Below are 19,184 nucleotides of genomic sequence, written 5' to 3' on the forward strand. Positions count from 1 at the left end.
GCTTGATTGATGTTTGCTTTCAGGGTCCTAAGAATAGCATCATGTCCTGTCACCAGTAATGACACTGGGGGAAAAAAGTCTGGGTTGTTTCAGAGCTGTTCTTTCAAAGCACGGCATGTTTCCACTAGAAGCTCTTTTCCCCAGTCAGTCCGAACCCGAGGCGCACATTTTGCAGCGACCTTTCTCATTCCCAAATATCCTGCTAAACTTTGCTGAACCGAACTCCAGATAGTCCAGATATTGTCCCCATCCTTCAGTGGTCCTGTGTCAGTCTTCCAGCACAAGTGCAGGAATTTTGTCTATATTTTGTCTATTCAGGAAATTGATGGATATCCAGAATGAGGTTTTTCATCAATGGACACTTTACTTTTTTTACCCCCTGAAGGACTAGTTTTATTTATTATGTACAAAAACCAGCCATGCACAAGCTAGCCCAGCATGGTGGCGAGTTCTTTGGCCTTAGCCTTCTCCAGCTTGGCGATCCTGGCCACTGACTTGGGGCCCAGCACGTTGCCACCCTGGTGGCGGTGGATCCTGTCAAACCTGTCATTACAATTGGTCCTGAGGGCTTCCATCAGCTTAGCCGGTGCTCCTTTGTCTTCCGAGTTCACCTGGATGCAGGCGACAGTGGTGCAGGTCTTCCATGCACCAGGCGCCTAGCTGGGCCTTGCTCTTGATGATGCGGTAGGGGACCCCCATTTTACAGCACGGGGCCAGCAGGAAGACCACTAGCTCAATGGGGTCCACGTCATGTGCGATCACCACCAGCTGAGCCCTCTTGTTCTCCACCAGAGTGGTGATGGTGTTGACCCCCACTTGCAGGACAGTGGCCTCTTGGTGGGGACCTCCCCTTTGCCGGCAGCCTTCTTCTCGGCCCAGGCCAGTAGCCCGTTTCTTCTGCTTCGTCTCCAGCCGGTCTTTGTGGGCCAGCTTAAGCAGCTGGTTGGCTGTCTGCCGGTCCAACGCCTGGGGGAACTGGTTGGCGGCGCCCGGCTCCTTCAGCCCCTTGTACAGGATGGTGCGCTGGCGCTGCAGCCAGATGTAGTGCGGCCACCGGATGAAGCAAGTGAGGTCCCTCTTGGGCTGGATGTCCTGGCTGATGCTGAAGTTCTTGGGCCGCTTCTTGAACAAGGGGCGCACCACCTTCTTGGCCTCCTGCTTCTTCACAGAGCCAGCATTGGGGCCACCTTCTTGTCGACATTCTTCCCTTTCAGCCTCTTGGCTGGCTGGACCAGAGCCATTTTACCTTTTTTTGAAATGAGGAAACCACTTGTACATTTGAGTTTTTCCCAAAGTGCTGTCCTTGTAAGCTGCGTTCAATGTCACAACAGTTTCTGCAACAATTTTCCCAACCAGGAAACACAATTTCACAGCCACACACTATTCTCTTCAATCAGCCATCACAAAAAACAAGCTTGGAGCAAACTGCTTTTACAAAACAATTCACTGTGTCCAGCGAGAACCTTCCCAGATGACACCACTGGGTGCACTAACTCCTAGGAGTTGCTAGACGCTCTCTTAGCTGCGAGCGGGGTCGAGGGGAAATGGATCCTATGAAAGCTCTAACTGGAGGCCCTATTTTCTGTTGTTGGTTTGTGTGTTTTTTTCGGGGGGGGAGGGGTGTTTGTTCTCCCTTGTAGAGTAATACGGATCCTTAAAGGATAATCATGAAACTGTGAAACACCTTATTCTATGGATGTATTTGGAAGACATTATTCTAAATGAAGTTAATCAATTTCAACAAATACTCTATGGGACAAGTGTTCTAAAAGAAAAAATCCAAGTTAAAGTTTTTCATACCCAAAGAAATAGACATGGTTGCTTCTGAGGAGAGGAAAAGTAAGGTAGAAAAAGGCAAGCCATGAGCTAGAGGGGCTACAGGGGAAGACAATATTCCACGAGAGTGAAAAGATAAAAGGAAAGGAGGGTAAATGAGTAAAAGGTAGTTAAGCTACTGGAAGTTTTGATATGTTGTTTAAACTATTAAATACAAAAATGATGATCTGAAATGTAGACCTCCACTTAACTCATAATAAAAAAGTTATTTAAGAAATACTGATCTTGTGGTTAAATTAAAAGTATTCAGTTTACCTTAGTACTCATTAAAAAACAAAACCAAAGCCATGGAATAGACTCACGATAACTCTAGAGGGCAAAGGAGAAATGCTCTTTAAGGTGTCAAAGGCTGCAAAGCTTTCTGGGAGCAAACATGCTCATCTTTCTCCTGGGGAGAAGGCTGAAAGGTTTGAACTGGTGACCTTACAGTTAACAACCCAGCATCTAACCCACACCATTACCCTGCTTCTTTCAGTACATATACAGAGGTGTCTAGAAAGTGCATGGGACTCTCTCTGCCCCATTTTAGAAACTACTTCTGTGACCATGCATAAATCTGCCTTTCTGAAAGGATGGTTCGTTGAATGTAACAAAGGAGCCATGGCTTGGTCAGAAGTATATATGCTAACTCATTCTGTTAGTTTCTTGGCTTAATAGAAAATTCAGGGTTAATAATAACTTCAAATCACTTAACGTTTCAATAAAAGCCTCGGATTTATATAAGATTAACTGGGATTCTATTTGACTATTTAAAACAAAATAGCTTGGCTTAATCAACTATTTAAACTGCTGAAGTGTTGGCTGCATCCAGAAATCTTCGCTCTGAAAAACCCACCATGTTCATCCTTCTTCCCTCCGCCTGCCTCTCTCTGTTCCTTCCCGGGCTTCTTTTCAGTTATCGCTCCTCAGTATTTCCTCTCTCATCTGTTAAGAGTCAATTATGTGCCTTGTAAAATTCCTGAATTTCCTCAAAGATATAATTAGATTTGATTTCCATGGAGGAATAATCTGACATTTTAGCCATTTTCTTATATATAGTTAGTCATAGATTTTAAACGACACCATGGTTGTACACTTTAAGTTCTAAAATACATGTCCTATGATAGCAGAGCTTAGTTTTCTGTCATGGAAGAACCAGTGACTTCATGCCATCCCCATTAAACCTTCCCATCATCCGTGCTGACCAGCACGGAGCGGAATTGTGTGAAAACAAGGTGCTATGCTCGCAAAGGCCCGGGGAAAAAGCAGGACCTGACTAGTCCTTTGCACTTAGCACTCCAGAGCCTCTGCTCACTGTCGAGCTGTCCCGTGATGGATGAGCCTGTAATGTGGCATCCTGATGTCCTGGGGGCCTACAGAGATGGACGCACCTTGTTACAGGGCTGTCTTCTCGTCTCTCTCCCTGTAGGGAACATTCTTCTCCCTCCTTCAGCTTGGCAAGCTCCTTTGACTTTCCACAACTGCTTCTGTTATCTGTAGCCTCTCTTTTGAGTTTCGCTTCAGATTTCTCCCCTCTGGATTTTCCCTGCTGTTCTCCCATGACTCCCAGCTTTCTGGATGAACCACTTGACGTTTTACAAAAGCCAAAGGGTGCTCCTGTGCTTTCTTTGTGGCCAGATAAATAAAAGCTATTCACTTCTAATGGGTCTTCAAACCTATGATTCATTGTTCAACGCACCTAGCTTCAAAAATGTGCTAATAATGTTAAAGATATATAATCAGTTTTACCTGTAATTAAATCTTGATTTCATTATTTCTAGTATGATGACCTGGGACAGGTTGCTTAATGTCTCTAAGACCAAGATTTTTCATCTGAGAAATCAAAAGATTGCTGTGAAATAACCTATATTAAAACGTTATTGGGACATAGGCACTCTATCCATTGTAACAACAGGTTTTAGGAAAATGTTGCAATATATTCAAGGAGTGTCTTTATCCTTTTTGCAAAAGATGATTTTAAAAAGGTAACCTTTTGCAGGTTTTCATTCCCTGAAAGTGCTTGATATTAGACCAGAAGATACTTGGAGGATGTTATTGTTAATGGCTATTGGTTTAGCAGAATGAAATGCTAAGCCATCTTGCTCCATTCCCAAAACATTTGTATTTATTTTGTATCCACTGGACTTTCAGTGGCTGATATTTTTTCAGAAGTAGATTACCAGACCTTGCTGATCAGTTTGTCAGATGCCCTCATGAAACATTTGATACAGAAAGGCAGGTGCACGTGTGATGCACACACACACACACACACACCCTTCCAATTGCCTGTTCTACTTTAGCAGGTGTTACCTGCTAATTTGAAGTTGGAACGGACACATTGATCTGTAAAGAGGGTAAACTAGTTGGTGAATAGGGAAGAACTTATTTATTCTTCTTCTTTTATTATGCCATGAACATTTTATATGCCACTTATTAACATTGAGAAATTTGATCACAACTTATACTTGATTCAGATGAATACTAATAAAAAACATACAACCTTTTATAAGTACTAAAAATGAGCTCAGGGCAAAGACAGATCAAGAAAGAAAGCAGCATGGGAGTAATTCTGTTAAGAGTGGCTTAAAAGCCTGTATTGTATTACTGCCATGTAAGAAGGGGGTGGTTGCTGCCAAACACATTGCTGAAATGAGAATTGTTTAAACTACACAAAGCAAGACAGCTCCATTTGAATATCTTAAAGTCCCAAGGTCACTTACAAAGGACAGCCAGGTGGAGAAGTACTGGAGAGAGAAAGCATGCAGCCATAGCTTGACCCTTCGTTGCCCTCGGAACGGAGGAGCACTTCACAACTTTCAAAGGCAGAGATTATCTTCTGTACTTGAATTAATTCAAAATTTCAGCAAACAGAATGTTAAGAATGTTTTTGGTCAGTATTTTCCTTTATACTCCAATTTTCTTTCTGGGGCTCTGTATCAGAATAATTCATCTTCCAAGGCCACAACTAAATAAAATTTGAAAACTCAGAATCTTCACAGCAATTTGAAAAGATTCTCCCAGGTATTTCTTCCTTGAATTGCTAGTCTAATCAGGTCAACTTTTACAGAGGAGGAAGATGAAGCTTTGAGAAGCTTGGGGAGGAAGATTTGGTGGACTGATCACCCACAAGGTACAAGTGGTGTGCAGAATCAGAATGACTTGGTGATTATGGTCACAGGTTCTAATCTCCCTGCTACTCCATGACCTCCCATTGAGGCCAAGGAAAGTTAACTCTGTCTGCTGGAATTTCCCTTATCTGACCGGGTGGAAGTAGTAGTCTTTGGAACACAAGGTTTGTATGAGAATTAGTTAAGGTGCACAAGATGTAAAAAACAAAGGAAGAGCTCAATAAGAATCGACGGCATTTGTTAGATGGCAACCTTTACTAAGAATTTTAAACCCTCTACTGCTTAACCCTCTCATCAACCTGAAAGATGCCCTGTGATCCCAAATGGAGAGACAGATGCCGAATCTCAAACACTCTCCCAGAGCCCCCTTACCTATGAACAATGTTGCAAACATGCAAACTCTTCTCTGAACATTTTTAAAAAGCCAATGCCATGACACACAGATCCATTTTTTCCTTGACCCTGGGAAAGGACATTTACTTTTGTCTCTTTCTGACAATTGAAGACATTAAAGGAACCGAAGTTGTAGAAAATTACCGTACAACTTTTCTGCCCTACAGACTAGAATGATCTATTAAAAAGACAAAAAAAAAAAAAAAAAGAAACCCAAACCTTTTACAGTCTATATTTAAAGTGATAAAACAGTAATGTGTGTATCTAAGGGGATTGCCTTTTCTTGGGCACACGCAACTGTCTCTGGCACGAATCGCACGTGTCACTGTGGTTGTTTTAGGGACAAGGAGAGGGAGAAAAATGAAGACCAAGTATAATGTGTGCTGCCATCTGCCTTTAGGTAAAATGCTGTAGGGCTATTTTGAGTTTCCATTGGACACTGGTTTCTCCTGTGAAGAAGAAAACTTCCAGACCACCTGCTGCCTGCCTAAACTAGAACTGACCATATTGGCCGGTGCTGCTTTAGGAATTGTCCCTTTGCATCATCGCTACCTGAGTGGGCAGCCACCCTGCCCATTTCCCTCTTCCTCCTCCAGAACTTAGAGGAACTATAGGTCTACAAGTGAAGCAGAGCCAAAATGTTATTATAAGAAAGTAAAGACTAGTAGTGCATGGATTTCTTAGATCCAAACTTGAGCCCAAAGGGAGATTTCATCTAGTAGAAACAAGCCACCCATGCAAACCATCTGCAGAATACAACAGACCCAGTGGTGACTTTATAGTTGCCAATAAAGCAAGCTTAGATGCTTCCCAAGGAGACAAATGCTTCTGAAAAATATCTTCCACTGCTTAGCATATGGGCCTGTGACGGCTGCCCAAACGAAAGGAGAGCACAAAGTAGGACTGAGCTGTCAGGGGGAGCTATTTTTCTCTCCAATTCTGTTATGATAAAGGAGGCAATTTCCTTTTCCCCTTGCTTGTTCCTATTCAGAGGATCAAAGCTCCCAGAGAAATGTCCAGACTTTCTGACCAGGTCTGGGTTTCAAGCCAGTCTCTACAGGACTTAGGGAAACTAGGTTTATTCAAGAGGATACAGGTCTTGGTTTTATCCTATAATTTTAAATCCCAGCAGGATGAGATCTTCCCCCGCTGGGGGAGACAGGAGAAGCCAATAGAAGTGCTGGCATGTTTTTTCGTTTTGTTTTCTTTTAAATCAAAATCTCCTTTCATTTTCTCCACTCTGTAAATCCACACCAAGGCACGTTTTCCTCTCCTCCTTACATCGGGCAGTAGAATTTTGAAACCAGAAGGTCTAAACTGCAGGGCAGAACAACATCCTGTGTTACCCTGCCATGCTCCCCATGACTGATGGGGTGGAGGAAATCATAAGCTTGGAAGGGCATTTGATTGGAACCTCTTGGCCAGAGCCACTGAGAGAGAGGGATGTCTCATTGGCAGGAACTAACAATGTCATTATATTCTTATGCTTCCTCCCCATTCTATTCTGTAGCTCTTTTCTCTATTTCTGAAGGAAAACAAACAAACAAACAAACACACACAAATGCAGATAGAATATTTGAAGATAAAAAGGAGGTGAAGGAAATATAATACAGTTTCTCTGCCCCTAAATCTCTTGTGTCACAGAAGACAATGTGTCCAGAGTGGAAAATCTGTGTGAATGACCACATCCAGTCTTGCCAAATGCTACCCAATGAATCACAATTAACTGGCTCCTAAGAAACTCCAGCGAGAAAAGCAGGCACCATGCGGTGGGTAATTCAGAATCCACATGAAATTCTCAAAAGGGAAGCCAAATACTCAACATCCAAAGGACACATTTATTTTAGGATAGTGTCAAAGATTTGCTTAAAACCATCTAGCAGCAACAAAACAAAACATGCTGGTGTTGAGGATTTTTTTAAAAAGGGTACCTGGAACTCATACAGCATCTTCTAGGTACCCGAGGAATAGGAAACCCCAGTGAGGAAAGGGCATCTCACGGGACATAGGTTTTCGTAAGAGCCTGGAGCAGGAGCAGGTATTTGGTTGATGGGGCCTGCATATGTGACTATATCAGTCAGCAGTTGGCAGTTCAAAGAGATGTAAGGTATCTTAGAGACAAAGCAGATGCAAAAGATGTAAATCTGATTATTCTTGCCCTGAATGGTCATCACAGTATAGTTCCCAAGACAAGATGTAAACTTGAGTCAGAGAACGAAACAACATCATATATGATTGGTTATGAGTGTGTCAATGAGTTGATTCTCACTCATGTGGACTCTATGTGAATAAGAACTGCATCCTAATGTCCTTGGCTGCATTCTTTATGGAAGCAATTCAGCAGGTTTTTATTCTAAGGAGCTACTGAGAAGAATGGTGTCTCATTGTCAGGAAATATGTGAGATGGAGAAAAGGGAGCCACTGGGTTCACATAGCCAATTTATTCTGTGAACAGAATTATATTAGACAATGCAAAAACATCACTGGTATTGAAAGTAAATGGTAAATCAATGAAGATCACAGTTCTTAGGGGGAAAACTCATAAAGGTAGGCCTTGAATGGAATTGAAATTCTAAAAACATTTTGCTGAAGAAAAATCAGCCAAGGATTTTTAGATAAGAGAAAGCTCATAGGGAACTGATGACAGGGATCTGTATGTGACCTTCTCCCTGGGGGACGGACAGCAGAGAAGTAGGTGAAGGGAGATGTCAGGCAGGGCAAGATATGACAAAATAATAATTTATAAATTATCAAGGGTTCATGAGGGAGGGGGCAGTGGGGAGGGAGAGCACAAAATGAGGACCTGATGCCGGGGGCTTAAGTGGAGAGCAAATATTTTGAGAATGATGAGGGCAATGAATGTACAAGTGTGCTTTACACAATTGATGTATGTATGGATTGTGATAAGAGTTGTATGAGCCCCTAATAAAATGATTAAAAAAGAGAGAGAGAGAAAGCTCATCAAAAAACATATTCACATGGGAATAAACAATTTTCAAATAAAATAATGTAAACTGGGAAAATAGGTAGGCATGTGGGGAAGAGAAAGGAGTGTTTTCAAATATTAAGATGGACTTGAAAGGATGTTGCTTTGAAGACGCAAGGCACTTCAATTGCCTCACATGCATGTGAAAGTTGGACAATGAATTAGGAAGTGGCAGAAGGGTTGCTGCACTTGAATTATGATGCTGATGAAGAACATTGACTATTGGAGGACTGTGGACTGTCAGAAGAACAAACAGACCTGTCTTGTAAGTGCCTAAATATAAGGCCAGCAAAAAGAGAGGAAGACCTTCAAGACGTATTAACACAGCGGCTGCAGCAATGGTGAGGATGGCAGAGAACTTGGCCGTGTTTCATTCTGTTGTACATAGAGTTGCACTCAGTTGAAACTGACTCATTGGCACTGCAACGACTGACACAGAGCCCAAACCCACTGTGATAAACCAAACCCAATTCACTGCCACTGAGTCTGTTCTGATTCATAGCGACCCTGTAGGACAGAGGAGAATCCTCCGTGGGATTCTAAGATTATAACTCTTGGCAGGAATAGAAAGTCTCATCTTTCTTCTCCAGAGTGGCTGGTGGTTTTGAACTGCTGTCCTTGCACAGCCCAATGTGCAAACCACTGCGCAACCTGGGCTCCTGGCACCCACTGTGATAAAGGCTGTAAATCTTTAGTTGAGTAGAGAGCCTCATCTTTCTCCCTCAGAATGTCTGGTGGGGTTGAACCACTGGCCTTGCAGTTAGAAGTTTAATGTTTACCCTTTAGCACCACCAGTAGCTATCATTTTTATTCCCATTATGTGAGGAATCATGGAAAATTCAAAGAGGTTAAGAAAATCCCCCAGATCCATACAATGAGTTTTAAATCAGAGCTATCTGAACATAGAACTTAAGTTCTTGATACTGAAGCTATCAACTCTTTAATATGAGAGAAGAGAGATGTACTGTATTCCTTTTCACATCAGTAGTGATTGCGCAATGTGTAACTGGCCCTGGTGCTCCTTTTCCACCTGGTTACACCTGAGAGAACTGTTGTCTGATTTCTCAAAAGTAGAGGCACATCAAAAATTCTCATTGTTTTGTGCCCTGAAATTGAGATGACCCTGACTCCTAGTGACTTTATGGGGCAGGGTATAATAGTTTGTACAGGGTTAACTCTATAACTGTAACTGTTATAACCAGGAGCCCTGGTGGCATCCTGGGATACTCAGCAGTGCAAAACCACCAGTTGTTTCCATGGGAAAGAGATGAGGCTTTCTACTCCTGTAAAGGGTTAAGTCTCATCACACTACAAGGGCAGTCCGGTTCTGTTTTACAGGATGGCTGTCAGTCAGCAGTGGCTGAGTGGGGTGGTAACTTGTCAAGGAGCAGATCTTCCCCGTCTTTTCTTTGGAAGATAACTAATAGGTTCAGAAGGAGCCCAACAGGTGTTCTGGTTATGCATTGGGCTGTGATCTGTACAGTCTGCAGTTTGAAAGGACCAGCAGCTCCGCAGAGAATAGGCTGGGCTTTCCACGCCAGTAAACCCTTAGAGTCTCAGGAACTCCAGGGGGTTGCTATGAGTCAGCGCTGACTCGATGGCAGTGAGTTTGTCTTTTTGGGAGGCTCAAACCATCTATCTTTCACTTGGCAGTTGAGTGCTTAACCCTTGCATCAGCAGGTACCCTTTAACATCGTTGTGCTTCTACTAAGTCAAGGCACCATGAAACTCACGGCCATTGAGTCAGTTCTGACACAGGACTAGCCTACGGGACAGGCTAGAACTGCCTCTATGGGTTTCTGGGTCTGCGATTCTTTAGGGAATATAACACCTTATCTTTCCTCATGATAACTGCTTAATTTATAATACCTCACACAATGAATGGCACAGACCTCGGTCAAAATATGAGTTTTTGATGTTTCTTTTTCTCCTGTACACACAGATGCACGCACACACGCCCACAGTGAGAAGTATAATTTAAAGATTAAATTAAGGTCTAGGGAATCTAGATCATTTATAGCCAGGGTGACATACCTGACAGCACTAGGATTCATACCTAAATCAATCTTTCTCCTAAACCAGAAAATGACAAACAATGGCCTATAAAGCCAGATCTGGCTCATAGCCCGTCTTGGTGTGATCCAAGAACTAAGTCTGCTTTTCATATTTTTAAATGGTTGAAAAAATGAAAAGAGTATTTCATGACACGTGAAAATTATATGTAATTCCAAGTGGCGTGTCCACAAATAAAGTTTTGTTGGAACACAGCCATGTCCATTCATTTAGGCATTGTCTATGGTTCCTTTGGTAATAAAACAGCAAAGTGGAGCAGTTGTGACAGAGGCTGTCTGGCTTTCAAAAATGAAACTATTTGCTAGCTGGCTCTTTAGAGAATAAGTTTTCTCACCCTTGTCTTAAGTCATGATCTAGCTGAAGCTTGGTTACCTTGCCTTTCATTGTGTTGGACTACCTTCAAAACATACAAATCTGAATGAGTAATAAAGAAATTGTGCTATGGCAGGTAAATAGCACAGAAATATTACTCCATCACTTTCAATTTGATATTCATAATACTGGCAGAGAGAAGAAGACTACATATTTTCTCCTAGGGGGTAGGCCTGAGAAGCAAATGCATAGTGGAAGATAAACTAACGTGCTGCAGGGGCTTTGAAGAAGATTTTTCTGGTGTAAAATAAAGAGGAAGAGACAGGAGAACTGTGTAGAGGACCATTTCAGCAATTCGTGCATCAAGTGTTGAAGTTTCAAGTTGTAGGTACGTCTGCAAGATCCTTGTTAGACTCTTAATCTGAATCATTCAAACAAATGCTTCCCTGGGAGCATGTCTGGGAAAATAAATAAATAAATGCAAGGACTGGTATTACAATCTAAATGTTATCACTTAGAACCAAACATTTGCTTACTCAGGCTTCAAACAACTGTTTAAGCAAATGTTCAGAGATATTGTAAGCTAGCTAGAACAGCTCCTCCAGTACTCAAGTTAATTAAGACATCAAGAGGACCGTTCCTGGACGGTCCATCAGATCATAGCCAGTGAGGCCTCTGTGTGGGCATGGCCTTCTCCTGAGGATTCTGGTACTTCCTCCTTGAAGGCGGGGGAAACACTTCTCTCTCTCTGCCATTCCCTGGGCAACATTGCAACTGACAAGACATATGGACCTACCCTGATGCATCCGGACCTCTGAAGCCAGAGAAGCCATGTAGAGACCCCTGCCAGCACTGAGATGCTTACAACTCCACTGGATCCAAAGACATTCTACTCACTGGCCTGTGATATTCTACACTCGGCCTCGATGTGTTTTGTGATTCTGAAGAGGACTTTATAGATTGGTATTGGACATATGGGCTAATACCAGACTTGACTGATCTGGACTGGGCTGGGATGTTTACTTTTCTCAATGTTCAATTGCTCTTGCATATAAATCTCTTTCTTATACACATATGTGTGTCCATGGATTTGTTTCTCTAGTCTACCCAAACTAACTGAAAAAGTTTATTGTTCCAACCTGGCCGATAAACACATGTGGGGTTAATTGAAGGGCGGAGAGATAAATGGCTTGGTGAGTCTACCCTTTCAAGTTCTCGGGTATCTTGCTTTGTGATGGTAGACCAGGGTGGAGCTGCCTTAGCCAGTTCCCTGCTTCAGCTGGCAAGGCTCACTTCCTGCAAGACACTGCTGAAGAGAAGCCACATAGACCTATCCCGATGCACCCCTGGGTGCTGGAGCAACCATGTGTGGAGATCCCTGCCAGTGCTGAGAGCTTACACTTTCACTGACTCCACTTTCCTCCTGCAGTCGGCATCATTGCGTGTGTTTTGTGAGATGGAGGAGGACTTTGTGGATTGGTGTCGGACATATGGGTTAATGTTGGACTTTTGTGCTTGGGCAGCACTGGGTTAGGATGTTTTCTTGATGTGCACTTACCCTTTATATCAAACTCTCTCATACATATGAGTTTATGTGGATTTGTTTCTCTAAAGTACCCAAACTAACACATTTGGTGTCCACTGTATACCATGTTCCTAAAGATTAAGGCAGAGACTAGACAAAGTGTATATCTTATAGCTTCATGGGGAGCAAAAAATTAAGGTTCTGGTACCCAACCATGAGGTAAGGAGTGTCAGATTCAAGCCCACAACATTTTCCCAGGTTGCAGAACCCAAGGACAGCTACAACAACAACAATAAAAATCAATATATATGTGTGTTTTATTTATTTATGTAACTAATGTGTCACATTGTCAAGGTTGTGGCAAACACAAAGGTGATATGCTAGAATGGCAATCAGTTGATTGAAATAAAAATGTGTTTCCCCTGAAAATGTAGTTTGCTTAGCCTTATTTTAAAAATAAACTGCTGAAAGCACACAAAAGTAAAATTGGGGCATTATCAGTTGTCCACCTTTGAGCAACACTCTCTGAAAAAAGCACACACCCAAAGTATTTAAGAAGATGCTCTTCCCTGAGGATCACTCTGTCAAGTATGTATTCCCCGGGGAGTATTGGACTGTAGTCCGCTTCCCTCTACCTCCCCCGCCCCCCGCCCCCCACCGCCCTTGTGCTAGAGAAAACCAAGGGAACTGCCTTGTGCCTGGCCCTACTCGCTTGTTCTAAGTGAATGTGTCCTGGTGTTAGCTCAGGCCTGAACTTCTTTGTGGACTTAGAGCCTCAACGTGCTTCCCTATCAGGTCATCCCTTTGCATTTCACGATCCCTATTGAGAGAGTAAGCGAGCTGGTTTCGTGGAAGTTGACAGCAAGGAGTAAAGGGGTTTTTAGGTGAAAGTGACTGTGGGGCCTTGCCTTTGAAAAAGGCTAGGGGTTAATTGTAGGCCTCGCCAAACAAATGGACTGTTGTGGGACTTCCTCCGCCTGGCCCACTGGTCTGTGGGGCCGGATTGAAAACACTGGGAAGTCCCCTTGAATATAAAGTCTTATCTTTACAATAAATAAAATATTCTCCAACATATGTCAATTTATCAAATTTATAATGATACTGTGATGAAAAAAATATACATTCCTTTAAAATACAAAGTAGATATCTAATAATGTATGAATTGTTTTTAAATGAACATTTACTAATGAAGTACAAAGACCAACCTTTTGGGGGCCTAAAATAAGTTATAATATTTATTTTTTTAAAGTGCTCAGGCTAAAAAGAGAGCCTTTAAAAAGTCTCTCCCTAACATTTCAGAAAATATTGAAATGATCAGAGAGAAAAAATGCACATTAGTCCATGTTTACTTAGTGATGTTAAGAGCAAATGAGATTCTGTCTTCTAAACCAGTTAGCTTCTGTAGTGGATCAATAAACAGATGGTTTTAGAAAATAGATGATCACTGTGAATCAGCATGAATTTACCACAAACAAACAAATAATGGGAAACATATCTAATTTCTTTTCATAAAAGGGTGACTAAACTGATTGGCCAGAAAAGTATGCTATATCTGGATTTCAATAAAACAGATGACAAAGGCTTCCATAACAATCTTGTCACAAAAATAGGAAAATATGGGCTAGATAATAATATGGTACATCAGTTGGGGCACTTTTGGCAAAAAACAAAAACTAATGCCAACTGGCTGAAGTAAATGAGTTCATATAATGGCTCCTATGACCAAAAAAGCCCGGGTCCTGCTTTGACTCCAGAACAGCTGGACCTAAATACTCAAAAGATGCAATGATGCTCTGTTCTCTTTCTTCTTTTCTCGTGGCTATACTTTTTTTCTCTGTCAACATCTTCTAGGTCTTCTCCATATAGTGACTCCTAGTAATTCTGCCTTTATAGTTTACTGTGTCAAAGGGAGTCTCTCTTCCTCACAGTTCTACAAAAGGCGAGGAATTGATTCTCACTGGACTGCTTTAACTTACGTTTCCAATGATGTTGCCAGAAGAAGTCGATATTCTCATTGATCAAGCTTATCCACATTATATTCAGGGAACCAGGAGCAGACCCAGTAACTTAGTCATAGAGTGCAAGAATGGCAGAAGAGAGGCTCTTCACAAAAAATGCATTGTCAGAGGAAGAAGCAACAGATGGTAAGTGGCAAAAGGAACAAATTAAGTACTGGAAGCTTTTGAAATATGGATTCACATATCTATCTGGTCACCACTTGTCTGTCAATTTGTCATACTCTGGTGGCTTATGTGTTGCTATGACGCTGTAATTTATGCAACCAGTATTTCAGATACCAGCAGGGTCACCTCGGGTGGACAGATTTAAACAGAGCTCCTGAATAAGGCCAACTAGGCAGAAACACCTGGTGATTACTTCTGAATAATTAAACCAATGAAAACTTGATGGATAATGGCAAAAGATTGTCTTCCTTGCTTACTTTGAGTTTGTCATCAGGAGGGATGAATTACTGCAGGAGGGCATTGTGTTTGGTGAAGCACAGGATCAATGAGGGCACAGAAGACGTTAGGTGAGATGTATTGAAGGAATATGTGAATAGATTCAAAAATGCCAGTGATCCCGAGGGTGATACAAGTCTAGGAAATGTTGAATTCCGTTATACCTAAAGTTTTCGTGAATGGAAATCCACTGGAAGACATCCCTCTACTTATCTATCAATCTCAACAGAGATATGGTTTTGATTGGACGCTACTCTTTTCAGAAAAGGGTGACTACACTGATTGGCCAGAAAAGTAATCTATACCTAGATTTCAGTAAAACAGAAGATAAAGATTTCCATGGCATTCTTGTCACCAAAGTAAGACAATATGGGCTAGATAAGTGATGCTTATGACTTATGATGCAGTTGAGACTGAAGTTTATTTAATATATTGAATATCTGAAAAAATGACCTTGACATGTACACTCATGGAATAAAACCAAGATGATGTGGTTATAGAGGCATCAATATCAAGTTTTTAAAAAACTATTTAAAATCAATTACATAAGTAGATTTTTTTAAAGTTTGTACAATGATAGTTTGTTTTTTAAAGACCTAGAAACCTGAATTGGCATAAGCTCAATATGAAACTGGCAAAGCAATCTTCAATGGCCCGAAGCAGCTCAAGGGGTGTGCGCAAGGCTGTGCTCTACCAGGCTGGGAACGAAAAGTTGCAAAGAAAAAGTGTCATTTTATTTCAAAAAGAATTTTCATGATATATCCTGAAATATGAAACTGTCTGCAATAGAATACTATACATACACCTACAATAGCCATGAAACTATTGTTCAAATTGACTCTGACCACTAATGTCAAACCTGAAAAAACTAAATATTTTTTTACAAACCTCTGCAGGCTGAAGTGGGTTAATCACGCATTCCTAATTACTAATGACTGGAATGCTAAGACTGGAAACAAAGAAGATGGATCAGTAGTTGGAAATATGGCTTTGGATATATAAATGACACCAGGGGAAGTTTTCAAGATAGAATTTTGCAAGACCCAGGACTTCTTCATTGGAAGCACTTTTTTAGTAACACGAAAGGCAACTATACACGTGGAGCTCACAGGTGCAGTACACAAGCATCAAATCAACCACATCTGTGGAAAGAGAGGATGAAGCAGTGCAATGGCATCCATCAGGGACTGACCGCAGAACACACCATCAGTTCCTCACACCTAAGTTCAAGTTGAAGCTGAAGAAACCTGAAACATGTCCATGAGTTTCCAAACACAACCTTGAGTGATAATCTGCCTGAATTTAGAAACAATCTTAAAAATAGATTTGATACCTGAAACACTCACGACCGAAGATCAGGTGAGTTGTGAGATTACATCAAGGACATCATACCTGAAGAAAGTTAAAGATCTTTAAAGAAGAACAAGAAATCAAACCCTAAAATGGACTTCATACAAGACTTGGACAGTTACTCTTGAACAGAGTAGCTAAACTGAATTAAAAATACGATAAAGTACAAGAACTGAATGAAAGACTTCTAAGGGCACGCTGAAAAGACAAAGTATCATAATGAAATATAAAATAAAGCGGATATATATAATTAGAAGACCAAATGGGAAGAACATGCTCAGGGTTTCTCAAACTGAAAAAAACTAAAAGTAAAACCAAACCTCCAGTTGCAATGGGCAACAACAAAGGGCACATCAAAAGAAGATGGATGGAAAACACAATGTCACGACACTAGAAAGAATCACTAAACTAAAAAACCAAACCAAACAACAGTGGGTACTTAATCATTGTGGGAGTTAGTATATGATCAAGAAAGGGTGGTATTGAAGGAAGCGTTCAAGCTGTACCGAAAGCACTGTTGACAAAGTAAGCCTCCAAAATGGATGGAATACCACTTAGGGTCTTTCAACGAAAGCAGGAAAAGCTTACCTATTTCCCCCTTACCTATGTCAAGAAAGTTGAGAAACACCTAGAAGTAGAGCTATGCATACTTTTGCTCATTCCAAATAAATGTAATTCACTAGAATATGAAGATTATCACACAATATAATTAATATCATGCTGTTGTTTAGTGCCAAGTCATTTCTGACTCATAAGGACACGGTGTACAATAGAATGAAGCACCTCCCCATCCTGCATCATCCTCACAATAGTGGTTATATTTGATGCAGTGGAAGCACTCAGCTGGTTTCCACTGGTTTGACAGAACCAATACCTAATTTTTTGTTGAGTTTGGTGAATTGGCTATTAAAATGGAACTTGTAATCAGGGCTCTCTCCAAGATGGCTGACTAGGCAGCTCCCCAATGTGGGAATCACAAATTTGCATTCTTTCCTCTTTCTTAATGTTCACCTGTGCCACAGCATATTCTAGCCCCTACTTATTCTGTCCAAAACTATAAAAAATTAGGCACAACTATGCTTAGAATATCTATTCATTTCAAAAAGAAACTCAGTACACTTTTGATGAAATATTACATTTGTATTCCACGGCAATTGTTACTTAGGAAACAAATGCAGGAGGTGAAGAGAGAAAGTGCCCACCCGCAGAAAGGACACGGGGACCTTCATGCCAGCTTTGTGTTGTGCCCCAAATGACCCCGAGATATGATGAGTGAATTTTGAATTTCTTAAAAGTGTTCAATGACCTAAAATATTTTCAATACAATTTCTGTAAGTTCGGTAGAAGCAGAAAGGGGTTTTTCAAAGATGAACATATACATTCAGAGAAGAAAAGTCACCTGTTTCTAGCATGTCAAATACATGCACATCCTTCTAAAGGAACAGGATTCTACTCCTACAATGAAAAGGTGGGTAAGAATAAATCTCACAGTTGATGATTCTCTGATAAAAGTAAAGAATATTGCAAGTGATGAAGCCAATCAGGAAGCAATATGGAAATATCTTAATAACAGCTTTATTGGTTTTGTCAGATTTTATTTAATATTTTTCATTAATATTTTACCATTGTTTCTTATAACAATATAGTTTTATGTACTTATTTTATTTTTATTATTTAAATATCAACTATTAAAATAATAAACTACTTTTTGGTACATTTTTTAATCTTTAAAATGGTCATTAGGACAGTGAACCAATTTTTAATTATTTGAATGCCATCACTGGTTTGAGCCGATTGTTGCAGCCACTGTGTCAATCCATCTTGTCCCTCTACTTCGTGAACCATATTGTCCTTCTATATAGTATAATTTTGTTAAAGATATTTTTTTAAATGATTCTAGCAGAATCAATCCAGATTCAGAGAAGGATGTGGAACTAGAGATATCATAGCTGGCATTTGGTGACACTTGACTGAAAGCAGAGAAAGATAATTGCCTGTGTTTCATTGACTACGCAAAGGCATTTGACTGTGCAGATCACAACAAATTATGGATAACATTGTGAGGAATGGGGATTCTGAACACTTACTGCTGCTCCTGCAGAACACGGACCCAGCTGCAAAGGCAGTCTTTCAAACAGAACAAGGAAATATTCTGTGGTTTCAATCAGCAAAGGTGTGCATCCGAAGTTTAACCTTTTACAGTATTTCCTCCATCTGCATGCTGAGCAAATGTTTCCAGAAATGGGACTTTACGAAGAACATGGCATCAGGATTGGAGAAATACTTATTAATAACCTGCAGTATGACAGAAGCTTGCTTGTTGACATGAAAATGAAGGAGTACAATTTTCACTATGGTTTACACCTCTACGTAGAGAAAACAAAAATCTTCACGAGTGGATGAATAAAACATCATGAAAATCAGAGATAATATTGAAGTCGCTTAATGATTTTATCTTACTTGGATTGATAATAAATGCCCATGAAAGCCATAATCCATGATGGGTATTACTTGACATATTGAACTGTTGCAAAATAACACTTTAAAGTGTTAAAAAGCACAGATGTAATTTCGAAGACTAAGATACACATGACCTAAGCCATCGTCTTTGTAAATCTATAATAAGCCTGTGAAAGCTACGTAACCAATAAAGAATGATTGATAAAAATTAAAGCCTTTGGATTATGGTGTTGAGGAAGAATACTGAATAAGAATGAACAAATCTAACTTGGAAGAAGTATGGCCAGAATGTTCTTTAGGAGCAAGTATGATGACCCGCTGATTCCTGTATTTTGGATGTATTATCATGATGGACCAGTTCTCGGAGAAGCTTAGCAAAAAAGAAGGTGAGTGAGTAAGAGGACAGTACTCAAGAAGATAGATTGACACAGTGGCTACAACAATAAGCTCAATGTGGCAGTTGCATAATCTCCTGTCAACTTGCGAAGGAGTGGAGTCTAGCCTGTCAATCAGGTCACAGCTTGATGACCTTATATGGAGGCACCGTGGCAATAAAAAGGTCACTGGAGGCCACTCTCTCTGCTTCATCTCCCAGCGAGACACTCCTGTTGACAATCCACATGGAGCTATGGTGATGGCAGCTAGAGCCCTGGAGCTGGAGGAGTCACATGGAGACCCCTGCC

General features: G+C 40.9%; 1 pseudogene; it reads right to left on the minus strand.

Moving 5' to 3' along the window:
- Positions 1–428: 428 nt before the first annotated feature.
- The window catches only part of LOC101646833, a 55,229-nt pseudogene continuing 36,473 nt past the window's right edge, over positions 429–19,184 (minus strand).

Source organism: Echinops telfairi, unplaced genomic scaffold (assembly GCF_000313985.2).
Source record: "Echinops telfairi isolate 266 unplaced genomic scaffold, ASM31398v2 ScPeMD7_7469;HRSCAF=8507_0, whole genome shotgun sequence".
NCBI lineage: Eukaryota > Metazoa > Chordata > Mammalia > Afrosoricida > Tenrecidae > Echinops > Echinops telfairi.